This window comes from Haemaphysalis longicornis, unplaced genomic scaffold, assembly GCF_048455015.1.
Source record: "Haemaphysalis longicornis isolate Haplotype H1 unplaced genomic scaffold, Haemaphysalis longicornis Haplotype H1 scaffold_14, whole genome shotgun sequence".
In the NCBI taxonomy this organism is placed as follows: Eukaryota; Metazoa; Arthropoda; class Arachnida; order Ixodida; family Ixodidae; genus Haemaphysalis; species Haemaphysalis longicornis.
This window is the reverse complement of record NW_027526245.1, coordinates 23385110-23405321: the sequence shown is the minus strand read 5'-3', so window position 1 is coordinate 23405321 and position 20212 is coordinate 23385110.

Genomic DNA, 20212 nt, shown 5'->3' with positions numbered 1-20212 from the left:
CTGTGTAGATGCGACGCATCGGGGGTTCACGTTGCAGCGTTGGACAGCGGAGGAACGACGCTGGAACGATGGAGCGGAGCTGCGCAGGCACCGCGTTTTATAGCGCGCATAACGGTGAGGGGACGCACCGGCGCCAGTGCGTCTGCCGCGGCTGTGACGCAAAACAATCCAACACAATCCACTTTAATCCAATTCAAATCCAAGCCAAGCCAATCCAGTCGAATCCAATCCAGTCCAATGCCCCTCGCGAGAGAGTGTTCGCTATCGGAGAGGAGAGGGGGTGAGCGGCGGAGAGCGCAGCTGGCGCGGCGAGAATGGGGGAGGGGTGGACGCCGACGCCGGATGCAGGGACAAGGCGAGTGAATGAGATGCCTTCGCATCTAAAATTCTTCAGACACATGATGATGATGATGATGGTTGGATGTTAATGGCGCAAGGCCAACTGGGGCAAAGAGCGCCAAAACAGTGGTTAAATATGAGAGGTGAGAACGTTGTGGGGACCAGGGTTCCGGCCGCAAGGCTAGCTCGGCTGAACTCCGCCACGGACCGCCGACCGGCGTAGCGGCAGAGAGCAGCAAGGAACACAAACACAGCGAAACGGCCAAACACTCGTTTATTGGCGTGCCACCAAATAACGTAGCCGACTCTCGCTCGTCCCGACCCAGCCGTCCGGCGAGGATCAGGAGGCAGGCGCAAGGGGGTAGACAAAGGAAGGTGGGGGAAGCCGGATCTCCGGTACTCACGTCTCTCCTCGTTGCCCGCTGGGAGCCAAGAGAGCCCTTCCTCCGTCCCGCGCACCGAGACCGGGGCCCCGAAGAGCCGGTCACGTGACGAGCGACGGCCACGCCACCGCCGCCGCGACGGGAGCGCCGCTCCGCCGAGGAGAGAGAAGGAGCCTTCCCCCCTCGCATCGGCGGCGGGCGGCGAGGAATGGGGAACGCGCCAGGACTCTGGGTTCCCACAACGTAGACACTGAAATCAGTAAGCAAGAACAAAAGTAAAATCAATAAAAGACAGTGAGGATGGCTGGTGTAAAGGGCCAGGTTGTGATGGTGCGTGGCATGAAATAAAGCTTTAAAAAACTACGCGTGATAGGAAATGATATGTGAAAACGTGATGTCACTGAGAAACTTAAAAGTGCGTTGCACAGGAATCGCGGGGTCATCCGCTAGAAAGAGTGCTGGGTGTAGTGGAATGTGTTGTCTGTAGAGTTGAGGGAAGTGGAGTGCTTTGCATGTAATGAGGATGTGAAGTATGGATAGGCCCTCCCCACACCTGCTACACAGGGGTCTTGGAGATGGGAGTGTGTCGCGTGTGTGTGGCCTATCCGTAATCTAGCTAGGGCAACTTCGATGAATCTGTTGTGTGAGTCACTAGTGTATTGTCCTAAGTGTAACTTTATTATGTGTAACTTGTTGTCTGTCTGTGTATTCCAGTCGGCTTGCCATGTTTTGCGAAGATGTTGTCGGATGTGTGGCTTGAGGTCAGTGTAGGGTATTGTTGTTATGTCCACTGTGTTTGCAAGTGCAGCAGTGGCGGCCATTTCATCTGCGGTCTCATTCCCCGCGATTCCGCGATCCTCAGACACTATTTCTCGATGATCGATAATGCTTTCGTCGTTTGCCCTGTTATACTGCTTGTTTGGAACCCTTAAAAGATTATTGTTGCGGCTTGAATTATGATTTCGGTTACCAAATGTAAGTAAAAGGATATGGGGATCAGAAATGCTTTCTTCTATACTTACTTCAGGGGTTAATCGTCGGGACGGGATACAAAGGCCAGATCAAGTACTGAATGAGCGCTTTTATGCACGTGGGTGCTTTTATAAACCGATATAGCAAGTATCTATACATTATATGTAAAAGCCGCTCACAGCCTTTTACGTCGATCGTGACTATCAGTTATAAGCTGATCCCAGTCAATGTCACCGAGATTGAAATCACAGTTATCAAAAGTTGAGTGCGCTCAATTACATTCTGGAAAAGGAAATCGTGCATTTGAATGAGGTAATCTTTAATCATCGTTTGGTTTTCTATAGATTCCGTCTATAAGAATTGCAGTATTGTTAACCTTAATAGTGCACCAGGTACTTTTGTGGTAAGGGATGCCTTGATGGGCGAAAAATGAAAGACTATTGCAAAATGGCCAAATCGTTGGCGGAAAAGCAGCAAGCCACTCTGGCAACACTGTGCACCCGCTCCGCCGCCGTTAGAAAGGAAGCGAAAAGGCTGCGAGCACAGAGTTTCTATGGGGTAGCTACCGTCCACCGTCCACGTAATTGCATGCGCGTCGTGGGGCAACAGACTCGTGAAGCCGTGGGCGAAAACGTGCAACCGCAACGGCGTTGCTACGACCTGCTTCCTTTCTAATGGCGTCGTCGCGTTCACCACCAGTGTTACTACCGCTGAATTCTCAGTGTTGTCCGCCTTTTTGCAAAGGGTCCCTCTATCCGTACGTAGCACTATTCGGACGTCACTATTTGTACGTAGCAGGGTATATGGCAAAGAAATTAGTTTGGAACTACTATATCAGGGGAATACAGTAACAAAAATCTTCTAATTTATCTGTTCAAAATACTTCTCGCATCGAAACATAGTAATGCAAGCGGTGTAGTATTCCTGGTGCGTCACGCGTCGGAATTCCTGGCATCAGCAGGTAAATCGCCATAGGATCGGTTTATTACCACTCGCTTATTCTGTGCGTGGTCCCAAACATACCAGCTTTTTTAAAGACGATAGTCTTTCTTGGGCTACTTAAACCCAGAAATTTTGGTCTGTCTGTCTCTCTGTGACTCGATTCAGCCAACCGGCCAAAGTAATACAATGCCTGAGCAATAGTCTTATATAGTCACGGCTAAACGTGCCCGTCTAAGTCCGGTGTAATGTTCATACTTGTCAATATTGTTGAAGAACAACAAGATAAGACAACAAATTAATACAGAAGTGATATTTCCAGCGTTTCTTTATGAAAAATCGTACATGTTTGATTTTGGCGAGATTAAATACTTCATCAACTGAAGAAAAAAATATCACTCCGCCGTCGCCTGCTGTCGCCCACGCCATATAGCTTCTGGCGGCATTTGAAGAAATCAAGTGGCAAGAGTTACGAAAGGTTTCACTAGATAGGTTCCACGTTCTGCTTGCAACGCACGTGGAGTATGGAAACGCAGTTAACGCGCGTCTTCGCCGTACGGCAGTGTTCGCATCGAGGCACCCGGTTTGGAGCAGTGGAACGCGGGAAATTTAAAGTGATCTAAGCAAACCTTTGGCGTCTTTACCTTGGGAGGAGCGCGACGCAAGAGGAACAACATGAGAGGTGAGCAGGAAAGCGAGGGAGGCATTTTATCGTCTTTTGATGGCATTTGCAACGAAAGGAGCAGATACGTGGCCAATTTTTTATTTTAGGTTTCAATACACGAGAATGCCTTTATCGCTGTTGTCAGGGTTAACTTTTATCCATTGCCACAGGTTCCGACGCGTTTCACGGAGAGTCAGTGAAAAATCATGCGAAACAGATATAGTTGAACACTTCAGCTTGAAACAGTTCCGTATCACTGCCATTTATTTCTGTGGAGTCATAAAATCGAATCACAAGAGGTCGCTCTCGCGTGGATTTTTTCTTGCCAACGCAGTATTTGCGCTCGACCGAGGTCACTTTTACCCTCACCCCGCCCGCAAAGATGTTGGTCACGACAGTTCCCAACAGAGCTCCATGAGCTTGACTGTCCTTTTCGTTTACGCCATACACAACTAGGCTGATTGATTGATTTTATAGTTTAACGCGCCAACGCTACACAGGCGATGAGACTTGCCGTAGTGGAGGGCTCGGGATTAATTTCGACCACCTGGGAATCTTTAACATGCACTGAAATCTCCAGCTCACGGGCGTTTTTGCTTCTCGCCTACATCAAAAAAGCGGCCGCCGCTGCAAGGAATCGAACCCGCCTCTTGTTGGTAGCTACGCCGCACAAATACAAACTAGATTGTTCCCACGTGTAAGATTGTCTAAATCATCGATATCTTAAATTCACCTCGTTGACCTCACAATGAACGGCAGTTACTGCTTCGGCACAGCCATCAACAACATTCTCGTGGTACTGTTTACATGTGGCAAGAGCGGCCACTATGTACGCAGTTGTGGTCTCTGTACTCTGTAGGGGCCAGTCTGCAGAGTTTGTTGTGAAGATTTCACCGGTGACAAATAAGAGTATCTCTTACAGCTAAGTGTCAGGACCAGGGTTTTCCTCGGTGTCACCACTAAGTTGCAACAGCAACCCAATAATGCGCAATGAGTCAGACCAACAATCAATGATGATTCAGCAATGTTTAAAGGGTTCAAACCCATGTGCAGGTCGCACCATCGCTTGCTCACAAAGACCTCTCCACGTTTTCCACAAGCACAGCTGTAACCTGAAACCAGCTAGGTACCCAAACTCAAAGCCCCTGTATGATCAGCGCTTCAAACAAATGCAGGTCGCGCTTTCACGGTCCACAATCCACCATCCTAAATTCCAAAATACAAACAGTAAAAGTCCGAAGCCAAACTCCCCTTCTACTACGCCCAAGTCCAGAGCCAGCGCATGCTCTATGACGGCAAATCGAATCCGTTGCGAGGCGAGTGCGATGATGCGTGCGTTTGCTTGCCTTAGTTTTGATCTTTGTTCGACTGATGTCCTTGCCCTTTGCTGTCTGTTAGTGTTTATATTGTGTGTTAAGTGTTTTGGCTTTTGAAGTGTTCTAAAATTTCCATGCATTAAAGGAAAAAAAAAAGGTAGCGCAATCGGATAGATGCCGCTTTTATAATACGAGATACCCTGGTTCGATTCCGACTAGGGGAGGCCTTTTTTTTCTTTCCAATTGGCTGCACATTTTGCTATTCCCTGCCACTAGTAACCCCGTAACCCTCGTGCCTTTGGGATGGCCAAGTGGTAAGGTACCATTTTGAGGGCGTGGAGGTCCGGGGTTCGATTCCCCAGATCCACCCCACCCGCACTTCTTTCTTGAAGCGCGCACTCTCAACACCTGCTTATGGGCTCCTTGCCTCCTCGCCACATCCGCACGGACAGAAAAACGCTTCTACAGCTCTGCTGTTAGAAAGTAGTAGCGAGCAGTCGGCATACTTGCTTGTACACCTAACGATAAATGTCCAAATCTGGCTGTGGTGAAACAGACCAAGGATTTATCAGAAACCTTTGCCGAGTATTGTAACGTAATTCTGCCGTCCTGCTGGTCTGTAACCGTATTATTAAATGAATGTGCACCGCTCACGCGATAATCAAGCCTTACTAAAGCCGCTAATGCTGCAGAGGCACGTCTATGCTAAGATATCAAGGAAGAGTTGTAGAGGATATTTCGCTTCTTGAGATCTATGACGCGATATCTATTGGAGCCCAGGAAGCGTTTTGGAATGGAGTTATTACTGCATTTAAGACTTAAGCTTCACGAGCAATGAGTCATCAGAGAAAGACTAGCAGCAAGTATTTTAGGGGCGGAGCCTCTTAGTGGCAAGGGCTGTTGGTGTCTCCAGTCGCCGTTTTATAAAATCGTCGTCTCGTGTAGTCACGGTGCTAAAACACAGGGAAACTAGTTTACGCCTCGCGCTAGAACATAACGCGTACTAAAAAAAAAAGAGCGCGACACTCGTTTACGCCTCACGCAAGAGAGCTTCGTGCTTCGAAGACAAGAGACCTTTACAGCAAAGCCGATGACGATGAAGATGATGATGATGATTGCTATTGGTCTCCCCTTTGAAGCGGGGTGATGACATGTCATCTTACCAGAAAGGACTATATAATCATGTTTTACACTCTTGGTTTAATACTAGCGCTGCATAGGGCAGGCACTAAAGCCGTATACCTCTTCCCCCCCCCCCCCCCCCCTCCCCACCCAACGGTTTCATCTCTATTGGCAAAAACGCCAAGGCGCCAAGAATACTCTTATACACTACACGCGTCGCCCTTCACCAGGTTTTACGTTAGTGGAGATGGCCAGATATTTTTAATCACCGCTTCCGAGGAGAGATAAAGGCCTCTGCTGTTCTGGGGATTAAGGTGGGATCGTGAAAGATTGTAGCTGCGGGTGGTGGTCAATATAGAGAAAAAAAGCAGGGCAATGGTCAGTTTAGCGAGAAAGCGACATTGTCAGTGTTTTAAAGTGTTGTGCTATATTGTCTAGGCTGGACTGAACGGTGCAGTTTTGTGTAGGGAGAGAGTGAAGATGTTGGTTGTGGAAGGAGTTGTTAGAGTCTAGGAAAATGGGGCAGACAGATGGTAGAAAGTTCAAAGGTGTAATATGCGGAAGCTCAAAGGGTACAATATGCGAAAGCTACTTTTTGTGTCCTCTCAGTCAGCTCGCGGTGACCTTGAGGTAACGAGATAGTACAAGCTGCCTTCGACGTGTTGAAAGAAGAGAAATATACCGTATTGACGCGATTCTAAGTGCCCCAATTCTAAGGACCCTCCCCTACTTTCGGGGAAAAATCAGGAAAAAAAAAGTTTCATGCGAATCTAAGCATCCCGTTTTCTAAGCAGCCATCGCAAGAAGGTGGATTTCAGACGACTGGAAGCGGGCTCTAGTTGACGTTGTGGCCAATTCATTTATGTAGCTTTCAATTACAAACCGTGCACTCCTACGGAACAGAAGACGATCTGCTGGGAGATACTGAAAGCGGCGGCCCAAGCGGCACAACTCACTCTAATGGTAGTGAAGGTGTCTGGGTATCATACGAAAGCGGTGGGTTCACTGTACCTATTTTTTGGTTGAATATTTGTGAAATAAAACATTGTTCCTTGCGCTCGTCTCGTCGGCAAACGGCCGCGAAAAAAGTGGCGGCCCCGAGGGGGGGAGGAAATGTAGGTTGTAGGTTTTTCGAATCTAAGCACCCCTTCACTTTGGGTATCGCGAACTTGGAAAAAAGGGGGTGCCTAGAATCGAGTAAATACGGTATAATGTTTGAGTGGTTCTCCCCATAGCATACGCTTGGAAATGGCTGGGCTACGCAGAAGAGGATGGATGTGTTCCCGAATTTAGCAGAGTTTAAAGCTTATGTTTCATGTTCCCGCCAAACATCTTCGCCCACGTGGATTTGTAGATACTTGTGTTGGTTTGTCATCTACAGTTTGCGATTCGTCAGAATTGAGACGCCTTGTGGCACAGTGAGGTATCGTGTTTATAGAGTACGATAAGGAGACGCTCTTAATGTTTTTTTTTGGAAATGGCTTCTTGATTAATCGCCAATGGCTCCTCGCGACCACAAATATTGCGGTAATCGTGGTCGCGAGGAGCAAGGTTCGTGAGTTCACGGGTCTCTTTGTCGGTGCCTCGTTCTCTTCAAACCCCTTCTGCCCAGGTGTCCAGATAACATTAACTTCTTTATTGTGGATGGGAGTATCTTACCAAAGCGTTTAGGTACTCTGGATGAATCCTAATGCCTAATTATGGCTGGAGCCTAAAGCATAATACAGACTCTAATGCCATTTGAGAGTCTATAACGATATTAGCGCATACATTCGGTGCTTGAGCTAGTCGGAATGCGGAGAGGATTGTGCCGACTTCCACTTTTTCGTTCCAGCATGTAGGAGAGTCACGCAGTCACAAAGATTGCCGCAACAGTTAACTACGACAATTGCTTCTTCGTACTTTTGCACATCCCGGAATCAGTGTAGTGCTACCATAATTTCGAAATCCTGTTCTCATAATTTAGGGTCGACTGTGACCCCATGCTTTCACCTACCGGAGAGCGGAAGCCATGGCGGATATTTGCGGCCATCTTGGAACGGCTGCGCCAATGGCGGTATGCCGAACAATACACACGGTCCATTTCGCGAGCGGAACAAGCGAAATAGGCGGCATATGGAAAGGCTCTTTTCGTCGCCAGATAAAGATGACCACAAAAGGAAATAGTTCACAATAATCCCAACAAAATATTCTCACGGAACATTGTTACTTATTACTAAATCCTTTAAATCCAACCAACGTCAATCAGTCAGTTACCCAGCTTTCTAATCAATCCTCAAATCAATCTCAATGTTCAACCCCGTACTATATATAGCGGTGTTTCAGCTAACTAAGCCGGACTTTAAAATATGCCGATGCACTCTAAGACGACGAGACCAAATGCATGTTGCTATATTTTATATGTAGTGCGTCACACTATTTTTTGCATCTTGCCTAATCGGATAATCAATCACGCTTAATTAGCCAACTTCTGAACCAACGGAGCTAGGCAAAAATGTTCAATTTAAAGTTGCAGAGCGGTTTGTAGTATGTCCGAATAAATGTTTCCGTCTTTCTATCTATTCACTATTAGTGTTTTTTTTTTCTTACTGGAGAAATAAAAAAAAAATTCACGCGCCTTCCCGCGAGGGGAACACGAGTAAATGCAGAGCATCGGGGCCTCAGTACTGATTGAAGGCAGTGTTGCTTCCATCGCTTCTTCCGTGATGCTGGAGTAGCAGACACGAGTAAACGTGGGCACGAGCGTCAACCAAGGAAGGAAGGAGCAACGCAGTGACTGAAACACGAGCGACCGCTAGCCGCTATTGCGGTGAGATGTTTGAGTGGCGCCCCCTGGCTCTGACGTCGGCTTAGGGACTCGCGCCGCTGTCGTCTGCTACCCTCCGCTTGCGAAGGGCAGCAGTGCCTGTGCTAGAAATCGCCCGCTTTGATGCTCTAGTGCATTAAAAAGCGCATTTACAGTAATTCAGTTATTTTCAGTGATTTTTGCCACCTTCAGACAAATCTGAATAATTTCAAGCTGTATCCCCTACAAGTTTTCAACGCACGAAAAGAGCGAGAACAACTTTCTTCAGAGCATCGGTGAGAAGATTTTGTGTAACTCGTCCTTTCGAGCTTATTCGCGAGGTTCAGCGCTCAGAGCTCCTCGATAAGTGTTCAAAATGCGTAGGCTTCCCTACCGTACTTTTGAGATGCTTTTATGGCGACTCAACAGCCTCATGCTACGTACAAAGCAGCGGGCCCCTACGCGCGCATGGCACAGCAGGAAGTAAAGCAGATGTCTTCCTTTTCTTTCGTTGTTGTTGACTGGTATCAAATGAATGTTTTTGTGTGTGTGTGTGTGTGTGTGTGTGTGCGTGTGTCCAATGCATTGATTTTTCTGCACCGTCACAAACGTCCTATTACTAGGTTTGGGGATGTTTGGGAGGCCCACAAAGGTCGTGTGGGTATTTTTTGCAGGCTGTATGGCACACATTCTTTCTTCACAAATTGGCTTTAGTTATGGCTGCGTTCAAGGAGGTGCATATCCACAGCGTGCGTTGTTTATTCACATCCAAATACAATGAGGAGGTTTGTGCTACGCCATCGCGATAGCACCCAAAACAACGTTGTCCACAGTACTCGAAGGCGGCTTTTGTGCTCAATATTTCTATCGCAACCATCGTTATCATAAGGAACTGACTATCAACCCGAACAATTATAACATGATTGCGGTGTTGAAGGCTTGATATACACGCCAACGAACGCAATGAATAGTATACGCCCGCATATTAGAAGAATCGAAACGGATGAATATTTATAAGATGCTTTTCATTGTTTTCCAACACTTCCAGGTTTAAAGAACAAATCCTGGTCTATTTGGGATGGCATTCTATGAATTGAGGAAAATTACTGCTACTCTGAGCAGCCGGCCGACTAACCACGTCGATTTTTTTGTTAAGTAAAGTTTCCTCCTCCTCCTCCCCCTCCCCCTCTTGAGTGCAGTTTTCCTATAACGCATATCTGAATATTGGGAAGATTTGGCTGTGGAAAATGTACCGGAATATCCGTCCAGGTCTGTGCAAACATAGTGTTACCGTATATATTTACCGTAGACGTTGCTCGTTTTTCTCAATATATCTCCATGCTGGTTAGAAGCGTGGTATAAAACCAGCACGTGCCTAGCTATACACACAGTGGGTTATTTGGAACTCAACCTACAGTTTCTGCAGCCTATAGTACATGGCGGCACACTTTCATGCCATGACAACGTAAATTGATGTGATACAATACTTTCGAGCGTTCGGCAAGGTTGCAAAAACTGTTTTACCTTACATATGATAACCGGGAATCGGAATGCCTTCTGGCAAAGCCGACAGCTCCAAAGGGAATTTGTTTTGGTCTTGTATTCTCTCTGTAGTCGGTTACTAGCAGCTGGCTCGAAAGATTGCTTAATACAGAAGCTGACGCCTAGCTCCGACTCTTCGAGCTCCGCACAGCACCGGCTTCGCAAAGAACGGGGCGACGCCGTGAATGTTTCTTCCGTAGAGGCATCAAAAAATATACTTTAAATCACGCTTTGAGCTAGTGTATGCGATTTTAAGGCTATCATCATGATAAAAAGTTACGCACACGCAAAATCTGGCGCGGACAACCATCACACGTTAACCGAGCACAAAGAAGCAGCAGGGAGAGCGAGCTCGTGAAGCAGACGACAAATACGAGAATCCCTAATCCGACGTCACGGAGGCGCGCTTCGCAGCGCCGCCCGTGGTAGCTGGGATTGAAATTAAGGAGCTGCACGCACGCACTCACACACACGCACGCACGTGCATGCACGGGCGCGCGCGCGTGCGCGCGTCTGTGTATGTGCGTCTGTGTGTGAGTATCGCGTGTGTGTGTGTGTGTGTGTGTTAGCGCACACGCGCACGTATGCACACACACACACACACACACACACACTCACTCACTAAGTCACGCACGCATGCACGTCCACACACGCACTCCCACACACGCACACACGCACATACACCCACACGCACGCATGCACGCGCACACGCACGCACGCACGCACACTCACACACACACAAGCGTGCGCGCGCACGCACCCACTGACGATTTGTAACAGCACCCAAAACCCGAACCGCCGCTTTATTTTTAGCTCCACATTATCCGTTTCTTCTTCAACGCGCCACTAACACACGTAGGCTTAAAAAATGAGACTTATTTGAAACCCGGACTGATACAACGACGAGGCAAAGCACCCATGGAGTGTGGTCTTCTCCGGGGATGGCAGGAGCTTTTCCGCAATGCTTGAAGCTTCTCCGCAATACTCACACTTTAAACCTTTCAGGAACCTAGGGGAACCAATATACTGAAGCTATATTTTATATACGGGTATTTTTCACTCCCAGGATAACCTGATAAGAAAAACATCGCAGCACATTTCGAAACTTATGAGTAATCGCGCTCAAAATATCGCCGCCCATAGAGTGACGCTCGTTCCACAGCGCCTAGTGGCCGATGCCTGAACTAGGCGTGAGCCGGAAAGCTGGGGATGTTTTGAAAGACTGCAGGCCCTTCCTGTTGATTCGCAGAGTTCTGCATGTGTTTGTTCTGTTGCTGTGCAGAAATTCAAACAGCACTGTACCAATTGTCCACAACAGAGAGTGTACTTTTCCAAGGAAGTCTGCTAGAAGGTCAGCAACAACAGAGCCCGCATATCCAAGTTCCTTTCGTTTGGGCAGGCTAAGTGTAGCTCCTGTATAATCTATAAACCTCAGTACATACCCGGTTTTCACCTCGCACATCATGAACATCTTCACTCCAAACCGGTGTTCTTTGAATGGTATGTACTGCCAGAATGAAAGGCGACCTCTCCCAGGCATCGGAGATTCACCAATGTGTAAGTCTTGGTATAGAAGGAAATTTTTCCTGAATGGCCTCCATTACCGGTCTGATGGCCCTTAGGTGATCGGAATGCTCTGTTATCGAACGGAAGTGCAGGACGCGCATCAGAAGAGCAAAGCGATTCACAGAAAGGAATCTCCCCCAAAAATGGGGTCACCAGCATCGGGTCCGTCAACTAAGAGTCCCGCAGGGTGTTCTTCCGCACCAGGCCCATAAGCAGCACTATTGCCAAGAAGCAGTAAAGCTACGGCAGATCCATGGCTGTCCAGGCTCTGAGCCGCGATGCGCCGGAGTGACATGCGCCTGCTTTTTCACTCTCGTACTTGTTCTTTTTTTGTGATGAGTGGCAACAGTTGGTCATCGAAAAACAGTTGGAAATAAGCCAATTCGATTGCTTCTGGCGGGAGCAGAGAGTCCGCAGTAGAGCACCGCACGGACCGATTTTTTCCAGCGGCCCGAAAGCACCATGCTCCAGCCCGCCCGAGTCCGGCCCGGTGCTTTCAAATACGGCCCGTACCCGGCCCGGGCCCGAAAGGTTTGGGCACAGCCCGGCCCGGCCCGACCCATTTCTCCCAATTATGCCTTGAGCATAAACGATCACTGTCCAATTCTCAGTTATTGTGAAGATACCAGCCGCACAGAAGATATTTTTTGGAGAGTGCTGTGAGAACTTGAGATACTGTCACGATTTTCAGTTGTACTGTGTATATCTTCGGTTAATTACGCCCGTAACACTTTTGTGAAATAATTGCAGGGCAATATTATCAGTGGAGGCAATGGTGGCTGTCTCATGCACGCAGTGATAACCACGCAATGTTCTTATTAGTACATTTAAAAGAATGACTACAACATACAACCCCCACATAAAGTGGAAAAACAGTGGACATTTATAGTTGAGTGTAGTTTCATTGCTGACGAGCTGGGACTGTTGAGTAACAACAGGCGAAACTTATCCTGCAAACTTCGTTCATTGCACAATGCAACGAGCGAGAAAAAAAGCGCTGCAACTGCTCCTGGTGGGATTATGCCAGGCTGAGTAGCTGAGGTCAACGCAAGCCGTAGCCACTAAATTCTACCGCGGGCCTGAAAGAGGTGCATCTTCCATGATGCATTGCGCGGGAGGAGCCCGACGAGAGGAGAATGAGGCATCAGAGGAGGTTGCCTTGCCGAAGCTGGGCCGCCTGACTTCACGCTCCCTCCTTCACGCTCCTTCACGCTCCCTCCCTCCATGCATATCACGCGTTCGCCGTTCGGCGCGGTTGTGGCACTATGGCTCACCGACGGAGACAGGCGCGGTACGTGCTGGCGCGGCGCCTCCTCTCTGTCTGTCTTCTGAGCCTTTTAGAATTCGTTGCCTGGGTTGCGTGTCTTGTAGTTTTGTGTTCGAGCGAACATGCGAACCAATAAAGCCAAACATTAGCACCCGGGCCTGATGCGGGCCTGACGCAGGCCCGAGTCCGGCCTGGGCCCGATCGAACAATTCCTTACCCGGCTCGACCCGGCCGGGTAAGGCCGGGTAAGTGCTCTAGTCCGCAGCCTGCCCTGAGAGTGCAAAGTTGTTCCGCCCACAAAAAGTGTAACGCGCCATCAGATGTCTGAGCATATCTCAAGGAAATTTCACATTTGCCACAGACGAAACAATCTAGAGTAGCATTTGATACACACAACGTACAATAGAGATTTTAGTGTACTTCTAAGGGTACAATCAGGCATCAAGAGCGAAACTGCAGCTCCTCTTCATCGTCACCTGTCAAGCGTGTTTCCCAATATGCTGTTTCGAGCCGGTACCAAAATTCGAATTTGGATCAAGACGCTTGCTAATCCTGGCCGTTAAACCTGGGTGTAGAACCGGAATTGAACCAAACCTACATTTTCCCGCCATTTTGGAACTGAAACCGAAATGGAACTAATCAAAGAAACCTTTTCGAACCAGTTGTGGGAATGGTTAGTCAAACGGTTTGGGAACAGTTATATTATCAAGGTTATACAGTCGAGTCCACTTATACCACGTATAACAATATATTGGATATAATAATGAGCAACTATGGCACCATCAACTTCTGTATGCGTTCTGTGCTAAAATAGACTGCCTATTACTATGCTCCAGTGACGCGACATCAGAAGTTGCGCATACAGGGGCATACGATCAGAAGGGGCAATCGTTGCGCAGGTACGTGCTTGGACAGCGCTGAAGTAACGGCTCAGATGATGCGGTTGAGCAACCTTCTCGGGTAGCCGAACTTTGCAGGTAGCCCAACGCATGAGACAATCCCTCAAGGACTTCATTTCTGCCAAGGACCTTTTGCTCAGCTGGGTGAAGCACCTATACATGCTTTTCTAAAACGTGTGCCAGCTTCGCATGAAGCAAACAAAGCTCATTTACTGTGGCATATTTTCCGGACATAATCAGCAGTGTGACCTTGCTTGGATGTGAATATAGTCAATCTCGGTACAATGAACACCACATCAATGAACTTTTCATATTAACGAACATTTAAGAAATTCCATGCTGACTGTTTATAGTTTTAATGTAAAATATTTCACTTTATGTACGTCAGAATAGCTATCGCTTTGTTTAATTCACTGCCATATTATATTAACTGCCTCAGTACTACGAACTCATATTTTCAAGTCCGGTGTGAAACAGTCGCGGCAACCGGAGCCGTAGTTTAGCAGACAAGGCAAAGCGCAGTAAGCGGAGACATTGCACCTCTCTCTGCGCAAAGCGCTAGCCGATGCGAGAGAAGAAAAAACGGAACGTGACAAAGAGCAGAAAAAAAAAAATGCAGAAATTCACAGAATTATCTACTATGCGTAGAATTCTTATGTCACCTGTCTTGAGTGTGAGTTTTCCCCATGCAATTTTTTTGCTTTTTTTATATCTTGTCCAACCAATTATCTCTATTTACATTATTACAACGATCATCATTTGGAACTTTTCCGAAATCTGTATTATTGTGGAAATGCAGGGTATTACACGTTTCTCCATTTTTTGTAATTATATTTCTCTTAATTTTTTAGCTTTTCAAAATTTAGTTCATCCAATTATGTCCATTTGCGCTATTATAACAATTACAGGTGTAACTTCCCGAAATCCGCATTACTGTGGAAATTCCATGTGGTATACGTTTTGACATTTTCCTTCATTTTTAAATGTCTTATTTTTTACCTTTTCAAAATTTTGTGCGAAAAGTTATCTCTATTTACGCCATTAAAGTGATTACAGATTGAACTTCCACGATATCTGCATTTTTGTGGAAATTCAGGGCGTTGCTCAGTCCTGGCTGTGGGGGTACTCGGCAAAGAATGCTACTCGTGATAAGATCGGTCTGTGTTCTACCATTTATTGATGTTGCGAGGTCATGTATTGTTTCAACGAAGTGGGTGCTCATTGAAGAACCTTTTCTACAGCCGTTTAGTGTTCTATGAGAACGCTATGGTTGTTCAGAAATCCGTAGATGGGATTGTAAATTATATGTTGGATCTGCGTCACACAAAGACAACGAAAACGAAAACAAAGACAACGAAAACCTGGCGAATGATGTTGTTTCACTAAGTTCATTATCTTTATTCGAGTCGCACTTGCTTTGATTGTTGTTGATTTGTTTCTATTACCTGCCATCGACTATGTTTCTGTATAACTTTGTGTCATGTTATGTACTCGTTACAAAGATGTAACCCACCCTGCTAAGGTCTCGTTACGAGATCGCAGTATCTACAAATAAATAAATAAATAAATAAATAAATAAATAAATAAATAAATAAATAAATAATATTGAAATATTTTGACACCCACTTAGCGCACTTTTTCAAGAAGATATTTGGAATGCCATCAGGCGGTGGTGGTGTTTTATTGCGCAGCATTCTTTGCCGAGTGCCCCCACAGCCAAGACCGTGTAACACCCTGCATTTCCACAAAAATGCAGATATCGCTAGAATGGTGCAAATAGAGATACCTGGTCACACGAAGTTTTGAACTAAAAAATAAGAAAAGTACAAAAATTGCGGAAAATTGAGAAATGTGTAGTGCCCTGCATTTCCACAATAATGCATTTCTGGAAAGTTCTAAATGCAATCGTTATAATAAAGTAAACAGAGATAATTGGTCGAACAAAATTATGAAAAACTAAAAAAAACATTAAAAAGTAATGCAAAACATTAAAACGTATAACGCATGGCATTTCCACAATAATGCAGATATCGAGAAAGTTCCACCTGTAATCGCTATATTAGCGTAAATGGCGATAATTGGTCGAACGACATTTTGAAATGCTAAAAGAATTAAGAAAATGTAAAATAATTACGAAAACTGGCGAACCGTGTAACGCCCTGTATTTCCACAAAATTGCAGATTTCGGGACAGTTACATATGTAGAGGTTATAACAACGTCAATGGAGATAATTGCTCAACATAATTTCGGAAAACTAAAAATAAAATATAAAATAATTACGAAAACTGGCGAACCGTGTAACGCCCTGTATTTCCACAATAATGCAGATTCCTGGAAAGTTCGAGACGTAATCGTTATACTAACGTCAATGGAGATAATTGGTGGAACGAAATTTTGAAGAACTACAACAGAAAAATATTAAGAAATTACGGAAAATTTCAAAACGTATAACGCATGGGATTTCCACAATAATGCATATATCGCGAAAGTTCCACCTGTTATCCTTATAATAGCATAAATGGAGACAATGACAATCTTGAAAAATTAAAAAAAAAATAAGAAAAATTACGGAAACTAGCGAACCGTGTGATGCCCTGCATTTGCACAGCAGATTTCGGGAAAGTTACATATGTAATCGTTATAATAACATAAATGAAGATAATTGGTCGGAAGAAATTTTAAGAAACTAGAAAATAAAAATATTGAAAAATTACGGAAAATGGCAAAATGTATAGCGCATGGCATTTCCACAATAATGCATATTTCGCGACGGTTTCCCCTGCAATCGTTATAATAGCGTAAATGGCGATTATTGGTCAAATGAAATTTTGAAAAAATAATATCAAATTATGACAACTGGAATAAAGTAACGCCCTGCATTTCCACAGCAGATTTCGGGAAAGTTCCAAATGGGATAGTTATAACGTAAATGGAGATAATTCTTCGGACGAGATTTTAATATAAACATATAATAAGGAAAATATAAAATTACAAAAATTACACCATCTTCCCGCGGGGAACCCCGATGAGGATGCGAAGCATCATGGGGGTTTCGTGTGGTTCCATTGTGTTGCCGTTATGTTGAGTGATCTTGTGTTTAGTAGCGCCAGAGGGAATTCCACGTCCGGGTCCACACCGGTGGCAAAGGCATGCAAGTACTGTTGTGTTATGGTGAATAGGCGGCGGTGCTCGAGGCGCCGAAACTCGTCCATCATGTTCTTGTCGATGTTGTCTCTGTGGTAGAATCGGTAGTCTCCGTCAGCGTTGGTGAGGTAAAGGTTGTTGACGTTGGCGCACCGGCTGAGAGCAACGTACACGCCCTCGTCTTCGCAGCTTTCTCTTCTTCTCCTTCTTCTTCTTCAGCGGTTGCCCTACGGGAAGATGATGATGGTGGTTGAACGCGAAGCTATCTTGTGATGGATTCTTTGGTTGGCCAATCCCTAAGGACACCCTGCCACAATCAGCATCAGAGACGCTGCGGACGGGGCACGGACGCGGGACATCCCCCCGAGCAAGAGACGCTAACATCCTCCTCTAAAGTTTTCAGGTCGTCGTTTCCGTTGACGTTCAGCTTCGCGTGCCTTCGTTGTATCAGTAGCTTCTTGACGTAGTTTGAATGAGTCAAGGACATAAGGCGCGTTCGGAGCACTTGCTCCTGTCTCGGTTTTGTAGCGCAGTGGGAAGAGCGCCGCGTACCTCCCGTTGCGGCCGGAGAGTCGTGGGATCGAAACCGGTCGCCGCTATTTCTTTTTTTTATAGTGTACGGGGAGAGGTGCGGACAACGGACGGATGCCGGACATAGCCCCGAGCAAGAGATGCTTTGCATCTAAAAACTGACGAACCGTGTAACGCCCGGCATTTCCACAACAATGCAGATTTCTGGGAAGTTCCGAATGTAATCGTTATATAAAGTAAGTGGAGGTAATTCATCGAAGGAAATCTTGAAAAACTTAGAAATAAGAAAAATATTACAAAACTACAGAAAATATCAAAACGTATAACGCATGACATTTCCACAGTAATGCAGATACCTCAAAAGTCCAAGCTGTAATCCTTATAATCGCGTAAATTGACACAGTTGGTCGAATGAAGTTTTGAAATACGAAAAATAGGAAAAATATAAAATTACGAAAACTGGCGAACCGTGTGACGCCCTGCATGCATTTCCACAATAATGAGGATTTCGGGAAAGTTACAAATGTATTGCGCTTTCGTAAGTGTGCATCGTGTGTTCCGCCGTCCTTCGTCTTCGTAATTTCAATTTAGCGCAGTGTTTTTGCAAGAAATAATGTACCAACTAGCCCAGAAGCGAGCTCTCATTTACAAATGTAATCGTTATAATAACGTAAATGGAGATAATGGTCGGACGAAATTTTAAGGAACTAGAAAATAAGAAAAATAGTGAAAAATTACGGAAGATAGCAAAATGTATAACGCATGGCGTTTCCACAATAATGCAGATTTCGCGAATGTTTCCCCTGTAATCGTTCTAATAGCGGAAATGGAGATAATTGGTGAAAAGGAATTTTGAAAAAATAAATTTTAGAAAAATGTAAAATAATTCCGGAAATAAATTGCAACAACACTGAAAGGTGGGCTAGTTGGTGACAATTCATAGCTGTGTCTTCATGTCTTCGTTCAGTCCTCGTTCTTTTTGTGCGCTCAAGTTACAGCTATGAATTCCGGAAAAGGGCGAACAGTGTAACGCCCTGCATTTTCGCAGTAATACAGATTCGAGAAAATTCCACCTGTAGTCGTTATGATAGCGTAAATGAAGATAATTGGTCGAATAAGATTTTGAAAAAATGGAAGCACGGATTTGATTTGTCGACAGATTCAACTGTCACAAAATGGGGATAGTTATCTTGCTTTGCTGCAACGGAGCTCCCGACCTGTACGGCTCCGACGGCCACCGTTTGTGGTTTCTACCGTTCCCCTCAAGCCTCATTGGTTGGTCATACCACAATTGGTCATATCGCCGCGAGATCGACATGTAGGTGGCGACAGCGTCGCGCTACTAGTGTGGATGCTCCGCTGAGCGGCCCGGGAGAATGCACACTGTGGGCGCGCTTCGTGCCTTTTTCGCGCCGTATGTTTTCACGAAAGGCGCAAACAAGAGTGGTATGCTGTAGTTCGGTTCCTCAACGTTCAATGTATAGCATGAAAGCGGCAGTACGTTTTCATTACTACGCCAAAAAGCGGCGACCCATCGGGAATCTGAGAACGGCCGCAATAATGACAATGAACTTGTACGCCGTGGCTCGTAGCAAGCTCGATATTTCCAGATTATGGCTTTGAGCCTTCATTAAAATCATAAATAGAAACAAATCAGGAAGCCTCGGTCTCTAGAATTCAGTTTAAAACAGCCGTCTCAATCGCTTTCACTGGTAGCATGACGCATTCTTGCATTTGTGGGATGCCCTGAAATGGTAACACCACTTAACCGCCCTGAAATTTTTTAAAGAGCTTACTATATTTTTTGTGTTCCAAAAGGCAACATAAAATTACCGAATTTTGGCTAGCGCAGATATACAATATGCAACCGTTCTAACAGGTCTTCTGCGCGCAGCTTTAGTTAAATGAAATTTTAGCGACTTTGAAGGCAGGTTTTATGAATAGCGGTGTCGGATCACTTTTTTAAGGCTTTCGTCGCAAGCGAACTTGCGAATTAAATTGCTAACGCGCGCAGTACAATCAACATCTCATGTTTAGCTAGCCTTGCAAAGTGACAAGCAGGTTTATAGTGTGTAAACCAAGCTTCTGGGACCTCACAGTGAGCACAGATTTTCTGTTACGGGTGCACTGTTGACCATTTACGTTCCTTTTAAAATCTAACAGGCGGCTAGGACAGCAAGATGTGTTTGCATTCTTGCGTAATGTCACTTACGAACCATAAAGATGGCAAATGAAGTTGCCCTGTTGCAGATGTAGTAAAACGTTCCCTCTTTTTCCCGTTACGAAACAGCGCAAAAGGTTCCCGGTAACTACTTTGTGTTGTAAACTGATCACCTGGCTTTTGTCTTTGCATTTAATTCTTGAGGATTGGTTAAAAATGCACAAATAAAAGTTTTCTGTACATTTTTTTTTGGGGGGGGGGGGGAGGTGTTCTGCCAACGTTCCAAGCGCAGCGAGAAGGGCACGCATGTAACGTGAAAAGTAAAATGTTGGTTACCAGTATTCGAATTGAAAGTACGCTAGGCGTCGTGTTCCGTAGCGGTGAAACCTGTATTTTGAAAGACACGTGTATTTTCAAAGCTGATTAACCCCCTTTTCGCCCGAGATTGTCCAGGAATTGTGGCTCTCCTTTTTCAGAATTTTATTGTAAGCGAACATTATGGGGAAAATAAAAAAATTCAGCGAGTCACGACACACACCATCCACCCATGTGGGCAACAACGTGCATTATATTACGCGATT